We start from the raw sequence: 22,439 nt of genomic DNA, 5'->3' as shown, positions 1-22,439 counted from the left end.
TTTTTCCTTTGCTGCCCGTAATATTCTTTCTTTATTCTGTACATTTAGTTCTTTAATTATTATGTGGTGAGGGGACTTTCTTTGGGGTCTAGTCTGTTTGGTGTTCTACAGGCTTCTTGTATCTTCATAGGCATTTCCTTCTTTAAGTTGGGAAAGTTTTCCTCTATGATCTTGTTAAATATATTTTCTGTGTCTTTGAGTTGGTATTCTTCTCCTTCCTCTATCCCTATTATTCGTAGGTTTGGTCTTTTCATGGTGTCTCAAATTTCTTGGACATTTTGGGTTACGACTTTGTTGGTTTTAGTGTTTTCTTTGACTGATGAATCTATTTCTTCTAACATATCTTCAACACCAGAGATCCTCTCTTCCATTTCTTGCATTCTGTTGGTTATACTTGCATCTGAAATTCCTGTTTGTTTATGCAGATTTTCTATTTCCAGCATTCCTTCTGCTAGTGTCTTCTTCATTTTTTTCTATTTCTCTATTCAGGTCTTGGACTGTTTCCCTTGTTTTTTCCTGATTTTCTTTCAGGGACTTATTGGTTTTTTTCTGCTTTAATTGTCCTTTTCTCTAGTTTTTTTTATAACATTCTTCCCATTTTTTGTTTGTCTGTTCTTCCACTTTATTTTTGATTTCTTCTATATAAGGCTCTAGCCTCTTCATGATGTTACTTATAAGGTTATTTCCTTCTTCTTCTTCCATTCCGTGAAGTTCAGGTCTAGCTGTCGGAGAAGGGCTAGGTTCTGGTGAAGCTGTATTGCTCTTCATTTTGTTGTATGTACTTCTGCCTTGATGTCTGCCCATCTCCATTTGGGTTCGTTCTTGGTCTTATCAGTGTACTTGGTCCAGACAGAGCTGACAGATTTAGGGAGCCTCTCTCTGGTCCAGATGGAAGCTCTGGGCCTGATGGGAGCTCTGGTCCAGATGAGAGTGCTGGCTGGATAGGAGCTGGGGGGCTGGACTCTGAGTCTCAGGAAGTCCCTGGAGTCTCCTTATCTTGTCCAGATGGGAGCTCCTCTTGTCCAGATGGGAGTTCCGGGACAAAATGGAGGCTCTGGTCCAGATGGGAGTTCCGGGGCAGATGGGAGCTAGGTACTATCTGGTCCAGATGGGAGATCTGGGACGGGATGGAATACTGGACACTGGTCTCTAAGTCTCCGGAAGTGGCTGGGGTCTCCAGCAGATGGGTGTAGGGGCAAGGCCTTGAGGTTGTAGTGTCCACTGGAGGGACTCTCTGGTCTCTGGTCCAGATGGGAGTTCTGGGGTGGATGGGAGCTCTGGTCCAGATGGGAGTTTCGGCGTGGATGGGAGCTGGGGGCTGGTCTCTGAGTCTCAGAAAGTGGCTGTGGTCTCATGCAAACAGTTGTGGGTGCAGGGTCTGCCTGAAGTCTTGGAAAAGGGGAGCCTTCCCACAGGGCCTGCCAATTTGCCAGAAACCGGGTCCAAGTTGGGCAGGTCCTCCCAGCATGGTGCTCAGGGGTGGGACCCAGGGGCAGTTGTCTCTTTGACTATAACCCCAGGCACTCACCTCTGGTCCAGATGGGAGTTCCGGGGAGGATGTGAGCTGGGGGCTGGTCTCCCAGATAATTTTTTGTATGCGTTCTTGGATTCGGTTTGCCAGTATTTTACTGAGTATTTTTGCATCAATGTCTATGAGGGAGATTGGTCTGTAATTCTCTTTCTTTGTTGTATCTTTGTGTTATTTGTGTATCAGATTAACCTTAGCATCATAAAAAGAGTTTGGAAATGATCCTTCTGTTTCTATTGTGTGGAGCAATTTTCAAGAGTATTGGTATTAGCTCTTCTTTGAAATTCTCGTAGAATTCTTCACTGAAACCATCTGGACCTGGGCTTCCTTTGGATGGGAGACTTTTAATGACTGTATTTCCTTAGGGGCTATAGGTCTATTTAAATTGTTTATCTGATCTTGATTTAATTTTGGTATGTGGTACTTATCAAGAAAATTGTCCTTTTCTTTTATATTTAAACTGTTCAATCATACCACTGGGGCACATGCTCAACTATGTTCATAGCAGCATTATTCATAATAAACCAAAACCTAGAAGCAACCGAGCTGTCCCTCAACAGAAGAATGGATAAAGAAAATGTGTACATATACAAAATAGAGTACTACTCAAGAGTAAAAACAACAACAAATGACATCATGAAATTTTCAGGCAAATGTATGGAACTAGAAAATATAGTCCTGAGTGAGATAACCTAGACTTAGAAGGACAAATATGGTGTGTACTCACTCATAAATGGATACTAGATAACCAGACTACAACCCAAAATTTAGATTCCAATTTTGTGTGATATAGGTTTTTTTAAGTACTACCTGATTATTCTCTGGATTTCCTCATTGTTAATTGTTATGTCTCTCTTTTCATTTTTGATTTTGTTAATTTTGATGTTCTCTCTTTGCTCTTTGGTTAGTTTGGAAAAGGGCTTGTCTGTCTTGTTGATTTTCTCAAAGAACCATGTGTTTCTTTGTATTATTCTTTTTGTTTCTATTTTATTAATTTCAGCTCTCAATTTGATTATTTCCTGGCATCTATTTCTCCTGGATGAGTTTGCATCTTTTTGTTCCAGAGCTTTGAAGTGTGCTGTCAATTTGCTATTGTGAGATTTCTCCAACTTCTTCATGTGGGCACTTAGTGCTATGAATTTTTCTCTTTGCACTGATTTAATAGTATTCCATAAATTTGAGTACATTGTACATTCATTTTCATTGAATTCTAGGAAGTCTTTAATTTCTTTCTTTATTTCTTCCTTGACACATTGGTTATTCAGTTGAGCATTATTTATTTCCCATGCAATTGTAGGCTTTCTGTATTTTTTATTGTTATTGAAACCTAAATTTAAGCTATGGTGGTCTGATAAAATCCAATTATTTTCTATCTTTTGAGATTTGCTTTTGTTACCTAGTATGTGATCAATTTTAGAGAAGGCTCTATGAGGTGCTGAGAGGAAGGTATATTCTTTTGTGTTAGGATGGAATGTTCTGTAAATATCTATTAAGTCCATTTGAGTCATAACATCTGTTAAGTCCATTATTTCTCTATTAAGTTTCAGTCTGGCAGACCTGTCCATTGGTGACAGTGGGGTGTTGAAATCTCCCACTATTAGTATGTGGGGTTTGATGTGTGATTTAAGCTATAGTAATGTTTCTTTTACAAATATGAGTGCCCTTGTATTTGTGGCATGAATGTTTGGAATTGAGACTTCATCTTGGTGGATTTTCCCTGTGATAAGTATGTAATGCCATTCCTGATCTCTTTTGATTGATTTTAGTTTGAAGTCTATTTTATTAGATAATAAGATAGCTACATCAGCTTGCTTCTTAAATACATTTGATTAGAAAGTCTTTTCTCAGCCTTTTACTCTGAGGTAGTGTTTGACTTTAAAGTTGAGATGTGTTTCTTGTATGCAGCAGAAGCATGGATCCTGTTTTTGTATCCATTCTATCAGCCTGTGTCTTTTTATAGTGATGTGAGACCATTAATGATATTAATTCTTGTTATTTTCTTTGTCTTCTGTCCCTATTATTCTTGGGTTTGGCCTTTTCATGGTGTTTCAGATTTCCTGGACATTTTGTGTTACGATTTTTTTTTTGGCTAAAGTATTTTCTTTCACTGATGAATCTATTTCCTCTATTGTATCCTCCACACCAGAGATTCTTTCTTCCATGTCTTGTATTCTGTTGGTTATGATTGTATTTGTAGTTCCTGTTCATTTACTCTGCTTTTCTATTTCCAGAATTCCCTCAGCTTGTATCTTTATTGTTTCTGCTTCAGTTTTTTAGGTCTTGAACTGTTTTCTTCACCTGTTTGTTTTTTCTTGGCTTTCTTTAAGGGATTTATTGATTTCTTCCAATTTCTTTTGTCTTTTCTTCAATTTCTTTAAGGGAATTTTTCATTTCTCCTTTAAATATCTCTATCATCTTCATAAAATTATTTTTAGGTTGCTTTTTTCTGCTTTTTCTACATTGTGATGTTTAGGTCTTGTTGTTGTAGGACCACTAGGTTCTGGTGGTACCATATTGCTCTTTATGTTGTTGTGTGTATTTTTGCATTGGTGTCTACCCATCTCTTCCTCCAATAGGTACAAGAGGTGTCTGTTTCTGTGTCTGTGTCTGAGGGTACTCCTTTTGGTCTAATTGTAACAATTGGTCCAATCAGAGCTGGCATATTCTGTGTCTCAGGGAGCCACTGAAGTCAGAGAAGGAAGGGTTGGTTTGTGGTAGGGAGTGGATCTTGTAGATTGCGGGTTCCAATGGGGTTGTTGGTGGGAAAGCCTACCCACAGGAATCTTCCCTGCTGGCTTGCAACTTGGGCAGTGATGGGTAGGAGTAGTGGGGGCACAGATTGTGCCTCAGAGCCTAGGTCTCTTAGAGGCATGACTCTCTGGGTGGGAAAAGAGTTACTCACACCTTGGTTTAATCAGAGATGGCAGATTATCTGTCACAGCAAGTCACTGAGGGTGTAGGGGGATTGGTGGGCCTAGTGTAGGGAGTGGGTCTTGTGGATTGCAGGGTCTGATTGGAAGTGTATGTGGGGAAGCCTGCCTGCAGGAGCTCCGTGCTGGCTGACAACTCGGGCAGCAATGGGTGGCACTTGGGGGACATGGATTGTGACTCAGGGCCTAGGTCTTATAGGTAGGACTCTCTGGGTGGGTGAAGAATCACTCACCATTTGGTCCAAACAACATTGGCAGATTCTGTGTCTCAGGAAGCAGCTGAGGTTGCAGGGGAATGGGTGGCTTTGGGGTAGAGGGTGGGTCTTGTAGATTTCAGGGTCTGATGGGAGTATTGTTGGGGAAGTTTGCCCATAGGAGTCTTCCATGGTGGCCTGCAACTGGGACAGCAATATGTGGGGGTGTACAGGTTTTGCCTCAGAGCCTATGTTTTAGAAGCAGAACTCTCTAGGTGGGAAAAGAGTCACCCCATGTTATTATTTTTCTTAACATAATATTATTATTGATTATCTGAAATTTTCACATAATGCACCTTGATCACTTTTACTTCCCGGTACTCCCAGGTCCACCCTCAACCTTGTGACCTCCCATAAAACAAAAGAAGAAAGAAGATAAAAATTTTTAAAAAGTCTAATTTGTGATGCATGGTCAAACTCCCAGGGGGCAAGCCCTTAAAGAAAACTTGCCCTTGCCTATCCTGATACCTGCCAGAAGCCATCAACTGTCAAGAGCTACATTTCAGCTTCCTTATTACTATTTTAAGGGCTTCGGGTCCAGACTGTTTTTTTTTTTTTTTTTTTTTTTTTGTCTCTCATTCTTGACTGTGAGTCTACAGTCATTGATACTGCTGCAGAAGAAGCTTTCCTGCCATTTATAGTCAGGGACAGCATGGATCAAGGACTTCCATATGGTTTCTGGGTTATTAGCATGGGCCACAGATATCAACATGGCTTCAGATGGCAACACACATCAGGGACATCCCAATGGCTTTCAATGGTAACATAGGCCATGGACATCAACATATCCTGTAGTTGGAAAGCTTCTCTCCAGCCCCTGCCAAGCCCTCTTAGTCCATCAACCCACTTATAAAATAAACACATGGACATTTATATTATTTAAGCTGCTTGGCCATTAGCTCAGGCCTACCATTGTCTAGCTCTTACTCTTATATTTAGCCCATTTCTATTAATCTATACTTTGTTACATGGCTCATGGCTTACCATTACCTTATCTCTTTCTTGTCATGGTGGTGGCTGGCAGTCTCTCTCTCACCTTCCATTTTCCAGAATTCTCCTCCTCCTTTTTCCGCCTACCCTATCCTTCCTGCCTGGCTACTGGCCAATCAGCATTTTATTTTAACCAATCAGATCAACACATTTGACATACAGAACATCCCACAGCAATACTCCCCTGTTGAAGCAGGGTCACAGACACCAATGTCATCTTTGACAGCACTGTAGACCACAGACATCAACATGGATTCATGCTGCATTATAGACCATGAATATCCACAAGGATTTCAATGGTAATACAGGCTGGGACATCCACATGACTCCTAGGCACAACAGGCCAAAGACACCATCATCATCAGAATCATTTTAAAAATGCATGTGTGATTGATTCATGCCTGATAGCCAACACCTATAATGTCAGATGCTTAACTGGCTAAAGGATGAAGATCCTTTTTTTAAAAAAAAGATTTATTAATTTATTTATTTATTATGGATACAGAAGAGGGTGTCAGATCTCATTACAGATGGTTGTGAGCCACCATGTGGTTGCTGGGAATTGAACTCAGGACCTCTGAAAGAGCAGTTGGTACTCTTAACCTCTGAGCCATCTCTCCAGCCCAGGATGAAGGTCCTTTGAATGCACAAGTTAAAGATCTGCCTGGGCAACAGAGTAAGTGAAATGAATGATAAATGGTGCTGGTTGTGGTTATGGTTACTGTGCAAAAGATCACAAGTCATGAGCCATGGCTACCTAGTAACAGAGAACATTATTAAGAGTAAGGAGGGGGACCAAGAGAACCAGGCCTGGGGAGGAAAGCACGTGCCAAGAGAGGGAAGATGGTGGGAGAAGAGAGAGCAGACTAGGGAGAGAGAGGGTGGATTCTGAGACTCCGCTGTTTAAGGCACAGATGGACTTACAGAACCATACCATCCATATACAGTTGTGTGACCATGCAATGAGTACATGATCACCAGTGCATAGTGATGATGTAATATGCAAGCCTTGAGGGCAGAATTCTAACAGTAAGACCTTGTTCCACAGAACAAAACAAGAAGAAAGGAAGCAAAAAATGTGTATGTGATACTCCTCTCCTATCTAGACTTTTCAGTTGAGTGGAAATTCAGAATTGTCTGTGTGCCTTTCAGCAGGCTCATACATGCTCCAATGAATTCTCTGCTTTCACTCACTCTGTCTTTGCATTTTATTTCTTTATAGTCCAGCAACCTTAGTTTGAATTCAGAGCACCAAATGCTTCCCAAAGGAGTTTGGCATTTATTAAGTCTTTCTTATAAGTCCTACCACACTGATAACTAATTATTTCACTGGTGTTTGTTTAACACTAATTTCTTATGAAGAGAAAGAAGCTACATATGTGACTTTCCACTGATGTAAGCTGCTAGCACAGTGTGGGTTTAATAAGTACAGAGGGCTATTTAGCAACTATTTTTAAAAAGGATAAATTCCTGATGAATCTGTTCCAAAATATTGGTTCTTCTTGTAATTTGAGTTATAGTTCCTTTTTAAAAATTTACTTACATTTCAACTTTATTGAATCATTTTGTTGGATATGTTAATGAAATTCCCCAGCAGTCACAAGGACAATAGCAATAACAATAACAACTTCACCTCTACTGCTAGAATAGTCAATTCCTCAAAGACAAAAATCCACAAAATTTTACAGCTAGAACAAAATAAGAGGAAATGCTGCTACCACCAGATATATAAGAACTAGTATATTCTGGAATGAATGGTGCCTTGCAAGGAATCTGATTAGAGAAATTGAGTTAACCTCTCTGGAATTCAATGATGCTTACTGTAACATGCAATGACATCAGCTTTGAAGATTGTACACCTGTGTGTTAATGAGCATCCAATACCTAAATCACAGAAGATGCTTAGGAAGTTTAATAATCATTGGAAAACCTATCAAAAAGCAAAGACAAAAACAAAATAACCTCATAAAATTTCAAGAAAATAACTGTAGTACCTTAAAATGATTTGATTGGAGAATCTAAACTATCTATAACAATTAATGGTATTTTAAAATATTAGAGGCTCAAGGTTTAAATTGATGAGCTTAGAAAATGCTACATTGAATTTAATTGCAAAACATCAGAGTTATTTAGAAGTAACAAACCTTCCTCCACTTTTGTTTCCACCTCCAGATGTGAACAATTCAAGGACTAAAATCTGTAATGTTAGGCTGCTGCCTGAGCCATAGTGTTTTATGCCCATGGCCTTTCATCTTCTGTTCCTTGCTTGACTACACATGTTTTTGTAAAGCAGGAAAATGGGAAAGGCAAATATCAACTTATTTGTGTAATTAAATGTCAGTGGGACTTTTCAGTTTCTGTTAATAGTACATATTCATTAGGAATGTTCATTAGAATCTTTGCATATTCAAGAGCTCTTCTTCATTTGAGCCACTAAACCCAATAATGGACTGAATATTTCAGCTACTATATTCCTCGGGTGATTGAATGAAAGGCCCCCAAAGATAAGAAGACATTCCACAGTCAGGTGCCATGACAACCAAATGTAAAGAGCATTCTATGGTCAGGTAGCCTAGCAGCAGAACAAATGGGCCCTGACCTTAGCCAGCATCCTGCAGTTACACTATCTGCACAGCTCCCACGACCTGCACCCCTTCTATGTCTCTTTCCCCTTCCCTCCTTCTTGCCCCTCCCTTCCTATGCTATATAAGCCTTGCTGAGGAAAATAAAATTTGCAGCTTGATCAGAATCCTGTCTTGATGTTGTCTTTCATGTCCCCTGTTCCTTTCCTTCATTACCACAGGTGGGTTGCCCCTGTTGAAACCCCGCTGGCCGGGGCAACTGCCGCCCAATGTTGGGCCTCGACCCTCGCCTTGTTGGGAGTTGAACATCCTTCTACAAGAAAGCCCAGATGTCTGTGGAGATTTGAAGTGATCGCCCCGTTAAGACCACCTGACTCGAGACCACCCGACTCGACATCCTGGTGATCCTGGAGAAGAGTGGGAAGGACGAGGTGAGTCTAAACTACAGACTTTGCCATGGGACAGGGAACTTCTTCTCATGACTTTTTCATAAAGGGCATTAAAGAGGCCCTCCAAACATGAGGGATAAGGTTCATAAAAAAGACTTCAACAGATTCTTTAGCCACTTAGAGGACTGTTGTCCTTGGTTTCCTCAAGAAGGGATGATTGATGAAAAACGCTGGGAAAGGGAGGGCAGCCAGCAGTATTCAGGGTGTGTGCAGAGAGGTGGAGGGCAGGGGGAGCCGGGAGGGTGGAGCAATGAGAGTGTGTGCGAGGTGCCTCTTAGATGGCTCCTTCACCTGGGGAGAAGAGCTGAGCGCAGCCCGAGCGCTCTGGAGGCGGCATCTGGTTGGTGGTGAAGTGACTCTGCTGCTTCTCTCCCTACCCACCCCAGCCTGGGAGGTGGGCCTCATTTGGGGCCTTCGCCTATATTAGGAAGGAAGAGATACAGGCATCACCTATATCATCAAACTTTTAAGACAGCCTGTTAATTCCCCTAACTCTGTTACCATTGGTCCCAACTCTCTTATTGGCAACAATGATTTTCCTACAACCAATATATCTCAGACATCCACGGGTTTTTCTCCCATGTTCCCACCTCCCCCACCAACTACCAAGGATATAATTATCACCCTTATCGCAAAAACCTACCAGGTACTTAATACCTCCAAGCCTGATTTGGTTGACTCCTTCTGGCTTTGCTATCATTCAGCCCCCCCCCCCCATTTTATGAAGGAGTGGCTGTTAATTTAGATTTCTCCCTAACCACTGACCCACATGATTGTCACTGGCAACAGCCACCCACATCTCGCCTTAAACTCTCCCAAGTTATGGGCTCAGGCCACTGCCTTGTCACCCAAGGCACTACCATTCCCCCATTTATCAACCCCTTTGCAATGTCACAGATAACCTAAATACCTCCCTTAAGTCTGGATACCTTCTCCCTGCCAATGATACTTGGTGGGCCTGTACTGATGGACTAACACTATGCATTTCTCTTCATTTAAATAATCCCTCTGCCTCCTTATTCTGCATATTGGTTCAGCTTATCCCTAGACTAACCTATTATTCTCCAGATCAATTCTCAGGAAGATGGGAAGAGAAGACTCTGGCAGAGACAGCCGTCCTCGTGCCCCCCCCCCATCACTCGAAAAGGGAGCCTGTGACTGCAGTCACTTTAGCAGTCCTCCTGGGGGTGGGGGCTGCAGGGGCCAGTATGGGCATAGCCTCCCTGGTTTTATCTAATCAACATTATTCAGAGTTTAGAATTTCCATAGATGAAGATATAGCACAGCTCGAGTGTGGCATTTCCACCCTTGACTTCTCCCTCACCTCTCTTTCAGAGGTAGTCCTCCAAAACTGCTGAGGGCTCAACCTCCTCTTTTCACAGCAAGGAGGCTTCTGTGCCGCTCTTAAGGAAGAGTGTTGCTTCTATACTGATCATACAGGAGTAACAAGGGATAGCATGGCCAAGGTCTGTGAAGGCTTAGAGAAGCACAAAAAAGAAAGGGATCAAGAGCTAGGCTGGTTCCCCAATGGCTGTGGAGCCCCCAGCTAGATCAGGCCCTCTGGATGGGTGAGACAATTGAATAGCTTGAACTGTTTGGGAGGCATCCAGGCTGTGGGGCTGGGACCTGTCCTTAGTGCATGAGCTGGCTGTTTGGAACCTTGGGCTTATGCAGGGACACTTTGCTCGGCCTGCAGGGAGGGGACTGGACCTGCCTGGGATGAATTCACCAGGTTTAAATGGGTTCCCAGGGGAGTCTTGGCCCTGGAGGAGATGGGAGTGGAGGGGAGGGGATGGAGAGAGGGTGGGAGTGGGGGCAGGGGGAGGAGGACAGGGGAACTCATGGCTGATGTGTGGAATTAGAACACAAATATAATAATAATAAGAAAAAGAAAAAGAGCTAGGCTGGTTCCAAAATTGGTTCTCTGCATCTCCCTGGCTACCCACCCTCCTACCGTCCCTCCTGGGACCCTTGGTTGGCCTCATTCTTGTCTTGGCATTCAGCCCTTGGGCTTTGTCTTGACTAACTAAATTTGTGCACAGTCAGCTGGCCGAACTTCAGGCAAAACAAATTCAGGTTCATTACCATCACCTCGACCTCCATGAACATGGTCTTGATGAACCAGATACAGACTCCATATCAGCACAGACCCCTCTGCCCAGGGGAGGATGCACCTGTGCCTGGGAGCTGAAGGGTATTGAGGGTACAACTGGGAACTGCAGAAGGCAGGGAGACTAAAGTGCTCCACCATCCTGGGTGCCTTGGGTGACATGCTCTATTGCACGGCAGTTATGCAGACCCTATACTCTTCCCTTCCAGATTAAAATCTGCCTCCTGTAAAAAAAACAAACAAAACAAAACAAAAAAAACAACAACAAAAAAAACTGCATCATTCCAGCTTCCTTCAGGACATGTGGGGACACCTACATAAAACCACAGATTAACAATGGAATCTGAACTTATCAGAGATAGAGCCTCTGTCACCCCTCCCCCATCACAGTGAAACATTTGGGCCTCCTTTCTTTCTTTTCCTATATGCATAGAAGGGGGAGATGTCAGGGACCAAGATGTCAGGAACTAAACATGAACCATGGAAAAGCACTAGCTAGGCCAGAGAACAAGTATATATATGTATATATAGTTCCCTGCACCTTGAGACTCAGCATTTGGGCCACAGGTATCATAAGATGCTTCATGGTGCAAACCAGTTATTTACAGTAAAATTGGATTTCTTCCATTTAATTCCGGAAATATAAGTGAGGTTCTTGGAAGACCATTTCACTGTTTTTTTTTTTTTTTTTGGGGGTTTTGTTTTTTTTTTTTTTTTGGTTTTTCGAGACGTGGCAGTGTCTGACAGTGTCTCCTGACTGAGCCTTCCACTTCCCATAATTGTCCTCTCTCTTTGTCCCACCTATACTTCCTGCCTAGCTACTGGCCAATCAGTGTTTTATTTGTCAATCAATCAGAACAACACATTCACAGCATACAGATATCCACAGCACCCGTGGAGCAGAAAATATTTTCAGAGCTGTCCAGGGACAGTGGTGGACACATAACATGTATATTTCTTCTCATAGGAGGGGGTATATTTTCCCATTTAAAATGATATTATAGTTGTTGAAGTGCAAAATATTTGGCAGAAGCAAAATCAAACCACAAATTCCAACATTGTCACTGAGATTGATTAAAGCACAATGCTTTAGTGGGTTTGATTTACTTTGCCTTAATACAGGTTCTCACTCAGTTACACTGGCCTCAGTCTCCCAGGTGTCTACTTACCAAAGGGATGACAGGTATATCCCACTATGCCAGGCTAAGGCTTTTTAGTTTGGTGTGTATTTTTTATCTTTGCTGCTCTTGTTCAAGGAGTCTCTGAGTCACCAAATACTTCATATTTTTTTTTTCTTTTTTTACTTTTTGAGGATAATTTACTAGAAAGAAACCAGTGAGATGTTCCAACAGCAGACAGGAAGGGGGTTGAAGTGACTGTGAGGGGCCAGAGGCAAAAGGCAACAGCCACAGTGTAATGTCACTACTATGTAACAGAACCTGCTGATCAGTCCTAAGTTTAGGTAGTTGACAACATTGTTACAAAGTAGTTATCCACATTCAGATAGGCATTATAGAAACATTACCAAAGGACAAGATATTTTTTGTAATCTTTTTTAAGAGGCCTGTACTACTTTTGAAAGATCAACAATGAAATTTAAAAATCAAAGATTCTTCCCCCATTCCCCAATATGTAATGCCACTTTCTAGCATTTGTCCTTCAAGTGTATTAAATAAAATAGGCCAAAAACTCATAGGCTTGAAAGAGGGCTTGATTCTTTGATTTAGTACCAAATAAAATAAGAGTATATTTCCTGGAAGGTAGAGTTGTTTTGTTTTTTTTTCTTCCATGTCTCATATTTTCTCACTTTAGGCTACACTATATAGGACATGCCTTTGCCCCACTTAAGGAATCTAATCTTACTGAATTTTTTTTTTTTTCTGGAGCTGAGGACCAAACCCAGTGCTCTACCACTGAGCTAAATCCCCAACTCATGACTGAAGTTTTAAAACTATTTCTAAGGTTTGGTTTAGAGGAACACATCTGTAATTCAAGCACACAAAAGGTTGAAACAGAGGATCATGACTGTGAGGCCATCTTAGACTACATAAAAATTTCAAGCCAGTCTGGGGTACATAGTGAGACTCTGTCTCAAAAACTAAGGGCTGGGTCTGGGTGTAGTGGCACATGTGGTGGCCTTTAATGCCAGAACTTGGGAGTCAGAAGCAGGTGGATTTCTGTGAATTTAAAGCCAGCTTTGTTGACATAGCTCCAGGACAGCCAGAAATACATGGTGAAATCCTGTCTCAAACAACAACAACAAACAAACAAACAAAAACAAAATTCAGGACTGGAGATACAGCACAATGGTAGGGCATTTGTCTAGCATGCAGGGTTGAGCTGTATCTGCAGTGCAGACACTGCTTGCAGCAGGAGGCTGCTTAGGTGACACCAAAAGAGTTGTTTTCTGTGAAGTAGGGAGGCAACTAGCAGCACACAGTGATCCCAGCACCCTAGAGAGGATGAGACAAGAGGGTCTTGAATTCAAGGACTCCAATACAGTTGAAACTCAGTCACAATGAGTTTTCTAAATTTTATAATTTAATTTAATTTTACATATCAGCCATGGATTCCCCTGTCCTTCTCCCTCCCATCCACCCACCCTTCCCTCCAGCCCACCCCCCCCATTCCCATCTCCTCCAGGGCAAAGACTCCCCTGGGGATTCAGCTCAACATGCTAGATTCAGTCCAGTCCCCTCCTCCCAGGCTGAGCAAAGTGTCCCTGCATAAGCCCCAGGTTCCAGACTTAACCCATCATGCAAATTCCTTTTGTTGCTCCACCTGTTGACTAGCTGATTGATCTTTCTGTGAAGGGGCTGTCCTGCCATGCCCCATATACCTCCTCAGGGGCAAACTGCCATGGGTATTCTCCTACCCTCTAACTTTCTTTTTATTATTACTTTTTGATCAAGGCAGAAAGTCCATTTGGATCAAAGAGAAACTGACAAGTGGGTCCTGAAACATGGTCCTTAATGTTGCAGAATATTTGTTTAATTGTGTAAAAACATGTTGCATTTGTTTAATTACGCAAAGATGTGTTGCATTTATTTACATTGTGGACTATTTGTTTAACTGTGTAAAGATATGTTGCTGTTTCACCTGATTGGTCTAATAAAAAGCTGAACAGCCAATAGTGAGGGAGGAGGCATAGGAGGGACTTCCAGGCACAGAGAGTAAGTAAATAGAGGAATTTCAACTTGAGGAAGAACAAAAGGAGATGACAAGGAGATACCAAGGGCCAGACAGACAGACATGGGGGAAGCAGGAAAGTAGGACATACAGAAGGAAAGAAAGATAAAAAGCCCTGAGGCCAAATGTAGATGAAGAGAAACAGGTTAAATTAAAGTGTGAGAGCTAGTGGGACGAGCCCAAGCTAAGACTGAGCATTCATAATTAATAATACATCTCTGTGTCTTTGTTTGGGAGCTGGTTGGTGACCCAAAGAAAACTACAACTCCACTTCTACCTGAGTGATAGGTGAGGACCTAGGAGTTTATTCCATTGTTGTTGTCGGTGCTCCTTGGAGAACTTAAATTCACTTAACATAAATCATATCCCTTAGTACAGGCATGTTTGGAAAAGAAAACAAGCCAGAACAAAGTTACATGTTTTTAAGGGCCAATAGCTGCAGTTTTATAGCAAATTGAAAACTGGTAAATGGAGGACACAGCATTTAAGAACATGATGCCCACATTCCCAAAGACATGGGTGGTTTTTGGTCTTTTAATGGGTTTTGGGTTTGGGATAATTTTCATTGTTCAGGAGGGTTGATTATAAGTTGTTGTTAATGGTTAGGAAAAGGGGTAAGCAAAGGAGATTATATTTAAGGTTTTTGTTTGAAAAAAATATATAGAAATGATGGAATAGAAGGTAGATTATTGAATTTACTCTGAAAAGTAGAGAAGATGTAGATACGATATAGAATTCAAAAGATACATTGAATCTACTTTTAAAAGACAATTACTAGTTTTAAATACTTTACATTGGATTGGATTTTTATATATTGTATATAAATTATATATATTGAGATTGAGATTGTTAGAAAATGTACATATATATCTAATCTTGTTCAAGATATTGCACTTATACAGTTCAATTAAAAATGTAATGCAATTTGCTAATCCTTAATGTTATCATTACCGACTATTAGTATATAAAGAGATCTACAGAATATGGCATTTAAAATGTTTTAATAGTTTAGAAATTTTTTCTTTTTATGACTATGAGACATAGCAGCTCCTGGCAGCACCAATCTACTTCAGAGGAGATACAGGCATTGAAGAAACTGCACAAGGAGTTAACTTTCATTGAGGTAAAAGTTAGCCACTGGACAACAAAGTATCCTTGAATCTACTGCTGACAAACAGGACAACATGGACATACAGGGCATGAAACAAAGAACTACTGATTCTTGCCAAGACAAGTGTGGTTGTGGCTTGAGCAAAAGGCATCCTCTGAGGCCAGGACAATATGGCACCATTCCTGAAGTGGCCTTTGCAATCCGGAAAAGGTATATTGCCCCTTTCTTCAAAGGCAGTGGACCAATGGCTTCTGATGTGTAGCAGAACAGTAGCTGATACAGTTATTCTTGGAAGAATAACTAAGCTGACAGAGTCTAACCTCTCAATAGTAGACTGGCATTTAATAAAAGTGATGAAGCCACCAACAAGTCAATAGAATGGACAGCTGAATTCTAAAAACACCAACAATTTCCAGAATTTAAAATCCTGAATCATGACAGGACACTGGTGGAACTCAGGTTTATCTGGTACGTGGACTACTCTCACCGAATGTGAGGTCGAACTGTAGGCCTGTGTACATCCTAATTCACAAATGAGTCTTCCAATATGCTAAGCCTATAGGCTAAAGATGATGTCCCAACATTGCAGAGAAACCTTGGATGACTGTCCAGGAAGCTGGCTGTTTCTGTCAACTCACAATTTTTTTTGGAAGCCGCTTGTATGCACTTTCTTTTTTCTTTTTCTTTTTCTTTTCTTTTCTTTCTTTCTTTCTTTCTTTTTTTTTTTGTTTTAGGTAATTTTTCCTTCTTGGGTCTCTGAGGGAGTTGAATATTAGATAGTTATCATTATAGTTATAGTTAGTTGAAAATTAGTATTTATACTTATAGTTTTCCTTGTTAAAAATTTCAGAAAAGAAACTCACTGAAGAGGTGTAAGAGTATAAATTTGAAAGACATTATAAGATAGTTCTCTGTTAATAATACAAGTTAGGATAGAAAGTGAATCAGGTACATTTTGGACTTAGCAAAATAAGATAGATAATGGAATATTTTCTCTGAGTTTGTCAAATGCAAATGGACTAGACATTGTTTAAGTATTTATTGCTTGTGTATATTGTATATAGTTATTGTACTTATTGTATATAGTTTTTCTTATATTAGTTATAACTTTTTCCCTTTTTTCTCTTTATTAGAATAGCTGAAATGTGATTTTATTTGTATGTTAATACATAAAGTTGCCTGGGGATCAGAGCTGAAAGTGTGCCATTTAGCAGAAGTCTGGCAGTGGTGGCACATGCCATTATTCTGCTCACATATCAGCTAGAGTCCTATGTGGTCAAGGACAACCAAGTGTGGTGAACCAAACCTTTAATCCCAGTACCAACCATAGAGACCTGGAGGTCTGTATAGACAGGTTGTGATGAGGAAGTCATGTGGCTGGGTTTAGAGTCAATGAGAAGGCAGAACAGAAAGGCACTAGAAAGACAGTCACACAGGAAAAAGGTCTCTCTCTCTCTCTCTCTCTCTCTCTCTCTCTCTCTCTCTCTGGGGAAGCAACAGCAGCAATTAGTAAGCTAAAGGCTATTTGCTAGTGCTCTGATTGGCTTTTAACTCTGTATTTAGCTTCATGTTTTTTAATAAGACCATTGCTTTTCCTGTAAAGGTAGCATTGAGTTTCTATCTGGCAACATCTATAAAACCAGTTGCTTTTTTCCTGGAATCTATCACCTGTCTCCCAATATCACTTCCCATGGGGCCAGAAGACATCTTTATTAGTTGTGTTAGGGCATTGGATTATGCAGAAGCCTCTAATAAGATTTTATCTGCTTTAAGTGATATGCAAATTTTTAGTTTTTCCAGAAAAACATGAAAATGTGATTAACCACTTTAACTGAACAGTTTAGACCATTACCAGTTCCTCCTTTAATTGTGTTCTGATTTTTTTAATTTTCCAAATCTCTGATGTTTTCTAATTGCACACTACAGAAGCCAACTAGATTAAACACACAAAGTTATTTAAACAGATCAGCCTTAGTGTCTGATTCATTTGGTGTATCCTTAGTAGCATTCAGAAGAAAGCCATTAGGAATAAGTCATACTTTTCAGAGAAGTCTTAGGAAAGAGCTTAAAAAAAAAAAAAAAAAAAAAAAAAAAAAAAAAAACAGAGGCAAGATGGGGAGAGGAGGCCCCACTTTATCCTGCTAATTACTGGCATCCTCACAGAGTAACAGGCTTTATGGGTAGTTTCTGGAATTTTCATCTGTAGGAAAGAGTATACATGGGGCTAGATCTTATTGGTTTTAGTTCCATAGAACATTTCCAACATGCTTTTTTTTTTTTTTTTTTTCTGATAATATGGCAGGACTGGCTCTGTCTGGGCTTCATTTAGTCTTTAGTCACTGTCTCTAAGCTTCTTCTGTTAGGTCATCAGTGCCCATAGTTTTGGGAGGGTTGGATTCAATGTTGTATACTCGGCACTGGTGGGATGAACTCAATCAGCAGTAATGATTTGTTTAATGATCTCAAAGAGCATGTTGATGTTTACCACTCTGTCTACCCGGTAAGGTCTATCCATGGCTTCTGTCTGTGGAAGTGTCCTTGGAAAACCATCCAATAGTTATTTACATTGGGTGAGATTTTTCAGCTTGTGAAAGACTAGTCCAATTATGACATCATCTGTGATGAGCTTCCCTTAGTCATTGAAAATCTTGGTCAGCACAGTGGTTTATATGCTTTGTAGCATGTTCTAGCAGAGCAGGACCCCACTGAAGAGGTGCTTCACCTTGAAGTGTTTGGTGATACAATAACACACCCTTGCCAGAGCCCAAGGCCCCCCCAATAATCACTGTGCACAGAGGTCCCCCTAACAATGCCTCAATGGTGACAAATGGTGGCCTAAGCTTCCCAGATGCTGGGCTGCAGTCTGGCCTCCCCATTCATAGGCTCCACAGCCCCAGAGGGCTACTTTGTAAATTTATAAATGTGAGTCTAGAAATAAAAGCAAAGTTGTGAAAGAACCATTTAAATCATGATTCAATTATTTTTCAAAATGATGAATTTTTTAAAATATTTTTAATTACCAAATACTGATAGTTTATATTCATGAGATATAATGTTGCATTTTGACATATGTCTCATCCATCCCCATGCAACTTCCCTGCTCAACCTCTGCTATCTCCACACTGTTCTTTACATCTGAGTTCAAGCTTTTCATATTATATATACCAGCAATGTCACATACTACATGTCTTTCATTGACTGGCTTGTTTCACTTAATATATTGTCTCATTCATGTTTCAAATGACAGCATTTGCCACCGTTAAAAGGTCCAATGGTATTTCAAATGTGAACATAGTTTCTCTCCATTTTTTATGATGGTGGACATTATTGGGTCTTTCCTGTTTCTGTCTTAATCTGAATAATTCTGGGATGAACACTGATATGGAATATTTTAAGATGTATTACATTCATTTATGCTACATATTTCTTTAATGATGCAAAGATGTATTGTATTCTTTTCTCCTGTATTTTAAAAAAATTATTTATTTTTTTATTTTATAATTTAATTTAATTTTACATATCAGCCATGGATTTCCCTGTCCTCCCTCATCCTGCCCCCTGCCCTCTCCCCACTCCACCCCCCCATTCCCATCTCCTCCAGGGCAAAGACTCCTCTGGGGATTCAGCTCAGCCTGGTAGATTCAGTCCAGGCAGGTCCAGTCCCCGCCTCCCTTCACCCAGGCTGAGCAAAGTGTCCCTCCATAGGTCCCAGGCTCCAAACAGCCAGCTCATGCACTAATGACAGGTCCCAGTCCCACTGGCTGGGGGCCTCCCAAACAGTGCAAGCTAATCAACTGTCTCACTTATCCAGAGGGCCTGATCCAGTTAGGGGCTCCAAAGCTATTGGTTCATAGTTCATGTGTTTCCCTAGTTTGGCTATTTGTCCCTGTGCTTTTTCCAATCATGGTCTCATTAACTCTCGCTCATACAATCCCTCCTCTTTCTTACCGTTTGGACTCCAGGAGCTCCACCTGGGGCCTGGCTGTGGACCTCTGCTTCTGTTTTCATCAGTCATTGGATGAGAGCTCTACCACAACAGTTAGAGTGTTTGGCCAAATGGCAGTCTTACCAAAAGCAATCTACAGATTCAACGCAATACCCATCAAAATACCAACACAATTCTTCACAGACCTGGAAAAAACAATACTCAACTTCATATGGAAAAACAAAAACCCAGGATATCCAAAAGAATCCTGTACAATAAAACAAATTCTGGAGGCATCACAATCCCTGACCTCAAGCGCTACTATAGAACTACAGTAATGAAAATAGCTTGTTACTAACAAAAAAACAAAAACAAAACAAAACAAAAAAACAAAAAACAAAAAAACACCTGACATGTGGACCAATGGAATCAAATTGAAGACCCTGACATTAATCTGCACACCTATAAACATATACTTTTTGACATAGAAGCCAAAACTACCATGGAAAAAAAGAAAGCATCTTCAAAAAATGGTGCTGGCATAACTGGATGTCAACATGTAGAAGGCTGCAAATAGGTCCATATCTGTCACCGTGCACAAAACTTAAGTCCAATTGGATCAAAGACCTCAACATAAATCCAGTTACTCTGAACCCGATAGAAGAGAAAGTAGGAAGTAGTCTTGAATGCACTGGCACTGGAGATATAACACCGGTAGTACAGACACTGAGAGAAACAATTAATCAATGGGAGCTCCTGAAACTGAGAAGCTTTTGTAGAGCAAAGAACATGGTCAACAAGACAAAGCAACAGCCTACAGAATGGGAGAAGGTCATCACCAACCCCACATCTGACAGAGGGCTAATATCCAGAATATATAAAGAATTTAAGAAATTAGACATCAAAATGCCCAACAGTCTGATTAAGAAATGGGCTGTAGAGCTAAACAGAGAATTCTCAACAGAGGAAACTCAAATGGCTAAAAGACATTTAAAGAATTACTCAACATCCCTAATCATCAGGGAAATGCAAATCAAAACGACTCTGAGATACCATCTTACAGAATGGCTAAGATCAAAAACACTGAGGACAGCTTATGCTGGAGAGGATGTGGTGCAAGGGGAACTCTATTCCACTGTTGGTGAGAATGCAAGCTTGGACAGCCACTTTGGAAATCAATATGGCGCTTCCTTAGAAAATTGGGAATCAATCTCCCCCAAGACCCAGCTATACCACTCTTGGGCATATTCCCAAGGAATGCTCAATCATACCATAAGGGCATTTGTTCAGCTATGTTCTCCTGCATTTTGTTTAACTCTGTGGAGCTGTGTTACTTTGCCTGTCTAAAACACCTGATTGGTCATAAAAAGAGCTTAAGAACTAATAGCTAGGCAGGAGAGGGATAGGCAGGGCTTCAAGGCAGAGAGAATAAACAGAAGGAGAAAAAGAGAAGAGAGAGGAGTGAGAAAAAGAAAAGAAGGAATGGAGGATTCCAGGGGCCAGCCACCCAGCCAGATATGGAATAAGAAGAGAAGAAAAGATATACAGAAATAGAAGAAGGTAAAAGCACAAAGGCAAAAGGTAGACAGGATAATTTCAGTTAAGATAAGCTGGCTAGAAATAAGTTAAGTTATGGCAGGGAATTCATAAGAAATAATAAGTCTCTGTGCGATTATTTCAGAGCTGGGTGGCAGGCACTTCAAAGAATAAAGAGTAAAAACAACAGCCGCAGAGCACAGGAGTGCCTATGTTGATATCGACATCTCTGGACACACATCTGGAAGTAGGGTTGCTTTACAATGCCTCTGATTTTGGTGTTTGGGGAAGCTGTATATTTTTAGTAAATAATGACTGTACTCAGTACTTCCCCTAAGACAGCATAACAGTTAATTTTTCTGTACATCCTCATCAGTACTTGTCTTCTTCAGGTTAGAAAATTTTAGTGACAACATTGAACACATAAGGTACTTAAATCTTAGCGTGTGAGGCTTCTGGAAGATTTATAATTATTGAAAACAAAACTTATAAATAATAGCAGATGAAAGATTTCTAATAAAGCAGCTAATAAAACTTTAATCAAGTAAATGGTCAGATGGACCCCAAATTAATTTGAAGATCTATAGAGTTCTTCTTAAAACTTTAATTTGGGAAAGAAAGGAATTTTGACTGAGATTCTACCTCTAATTAAATGAACAGCTACATTATACCAAATAAAATGAAATTGAGAGGGCCTGTAATTTTGTGCTATCTAAACAATAAAAAAAAATAGAGAAAGTTATTTGCATTAGTCAGTTATTGCAAAACATGCAAGGCTGGATAAAGTATAAAGCAAAGATATTTTTATATTTTATTTTTATTGAATTCATTAATGTGTATGGGCACATGCATGCACATTTGCCATAGCATATTGGACTTTAGAGGACAATTGTAAAAAGTACTTTTGCTCTATGGGTTTCTAGAGACTGAACTCATGTGGTCAAGCATAATAGCAAGCACTATCTCCTGATCTATCTTAATGGACCTCTCAAAGAGATTTATTTAGGTAACATTTTTAGAGACTAGAAATCCAGAATTGAGTGGACACATCAGTTTAGCTTCTGGTGAGGGACAGACACCTTGGCTGTACTGTGCATGCAGATAGTGTGTGTGTGTGTGTGTGTGTGTGTGTGTGTGTGTGTGTGTGCAAGCAAACTCTGGTTTCAATACTGGGTGAGTCACCTCCTCTGGAGGAATCCTGCTTTTCCACCGGGATGGGTCCTAGTATAGAGGTGGGACATATCCTAGTAAAGGAATATGAATCAGCTTTCATTACAACTTCTGAGGAGAAGCTGTGAGGAGTGACTCTTCTGGAGGTATGACAGTTAAAGGATGATTGGAAGCATCCTGTGGCCACTGGGGAGACTTGCTCAGCAGGGACTGGATGGCAAAAGAGAAAGACAGAAGGATATTTTCAAATTTGTGACTGTGATTTTCCTGTTTGGGCAAGGAAATGCATGGTCCCATTGCATTTTTTCCTAAATTGGGTGTTACGGAATGTACAGATAAAACTGTCCTCTCAATGAGATATTTCCTCAGCAGCCAAAACAGCAGAAAAACTTCTTCACCTTACATTCTCCATGGTCCTCTTTGTCATGCTTGTCAAATGCCTCTTAGCTTACATGCTGTGGTGTGTGTGTGTGTGTGTGTGTGTGTGTGTGTGTGTGTGTGTTGTGTGTGTGTGTGTGTTTGTGTGTGTGTGTGTGTGTTCTGTACTCCTAATGTAAGACTGTTGAAAGCAGATGATTATATTTTTAAATATGTGTTTTACACAGAAATGCTATCATTTTAATAAGGTACAAAATGTTTCAATTTATTAACTATTAACTAAACAC

At 40.5% G+C, this 22,439-nt stretch overlaps 1 pseudogene; it reads right to left on the bottom strand.

Moving 5' to 3' along the window:
- Positions 1–17,165: 17,165 nt before the first annotated feature.
- Positions 17,166–18,019, bottom strand: LOC118577413 (annotated as a pseudogene).
- Positions 18,020–22,439: the final 4,420 nt, after the last annotated feature.

The sequence above is a fragment of the Onychomys torridus genome, chromosome 2 (genome assembly GCF_903995425.1).
Source record: "Onychomys torridus chromosome 2, mOncTor1.1, whole genome shotgun sequence".
Lineage (NCBI taxonomy): Eukaryota > Metazoa > Chordata > Mammalia > Rodentia > Cricetidae > Onychomys > Onychomys torridus.
This window is presented reverse-complemented; position numbering and strand designations above follow the sequence as displayed.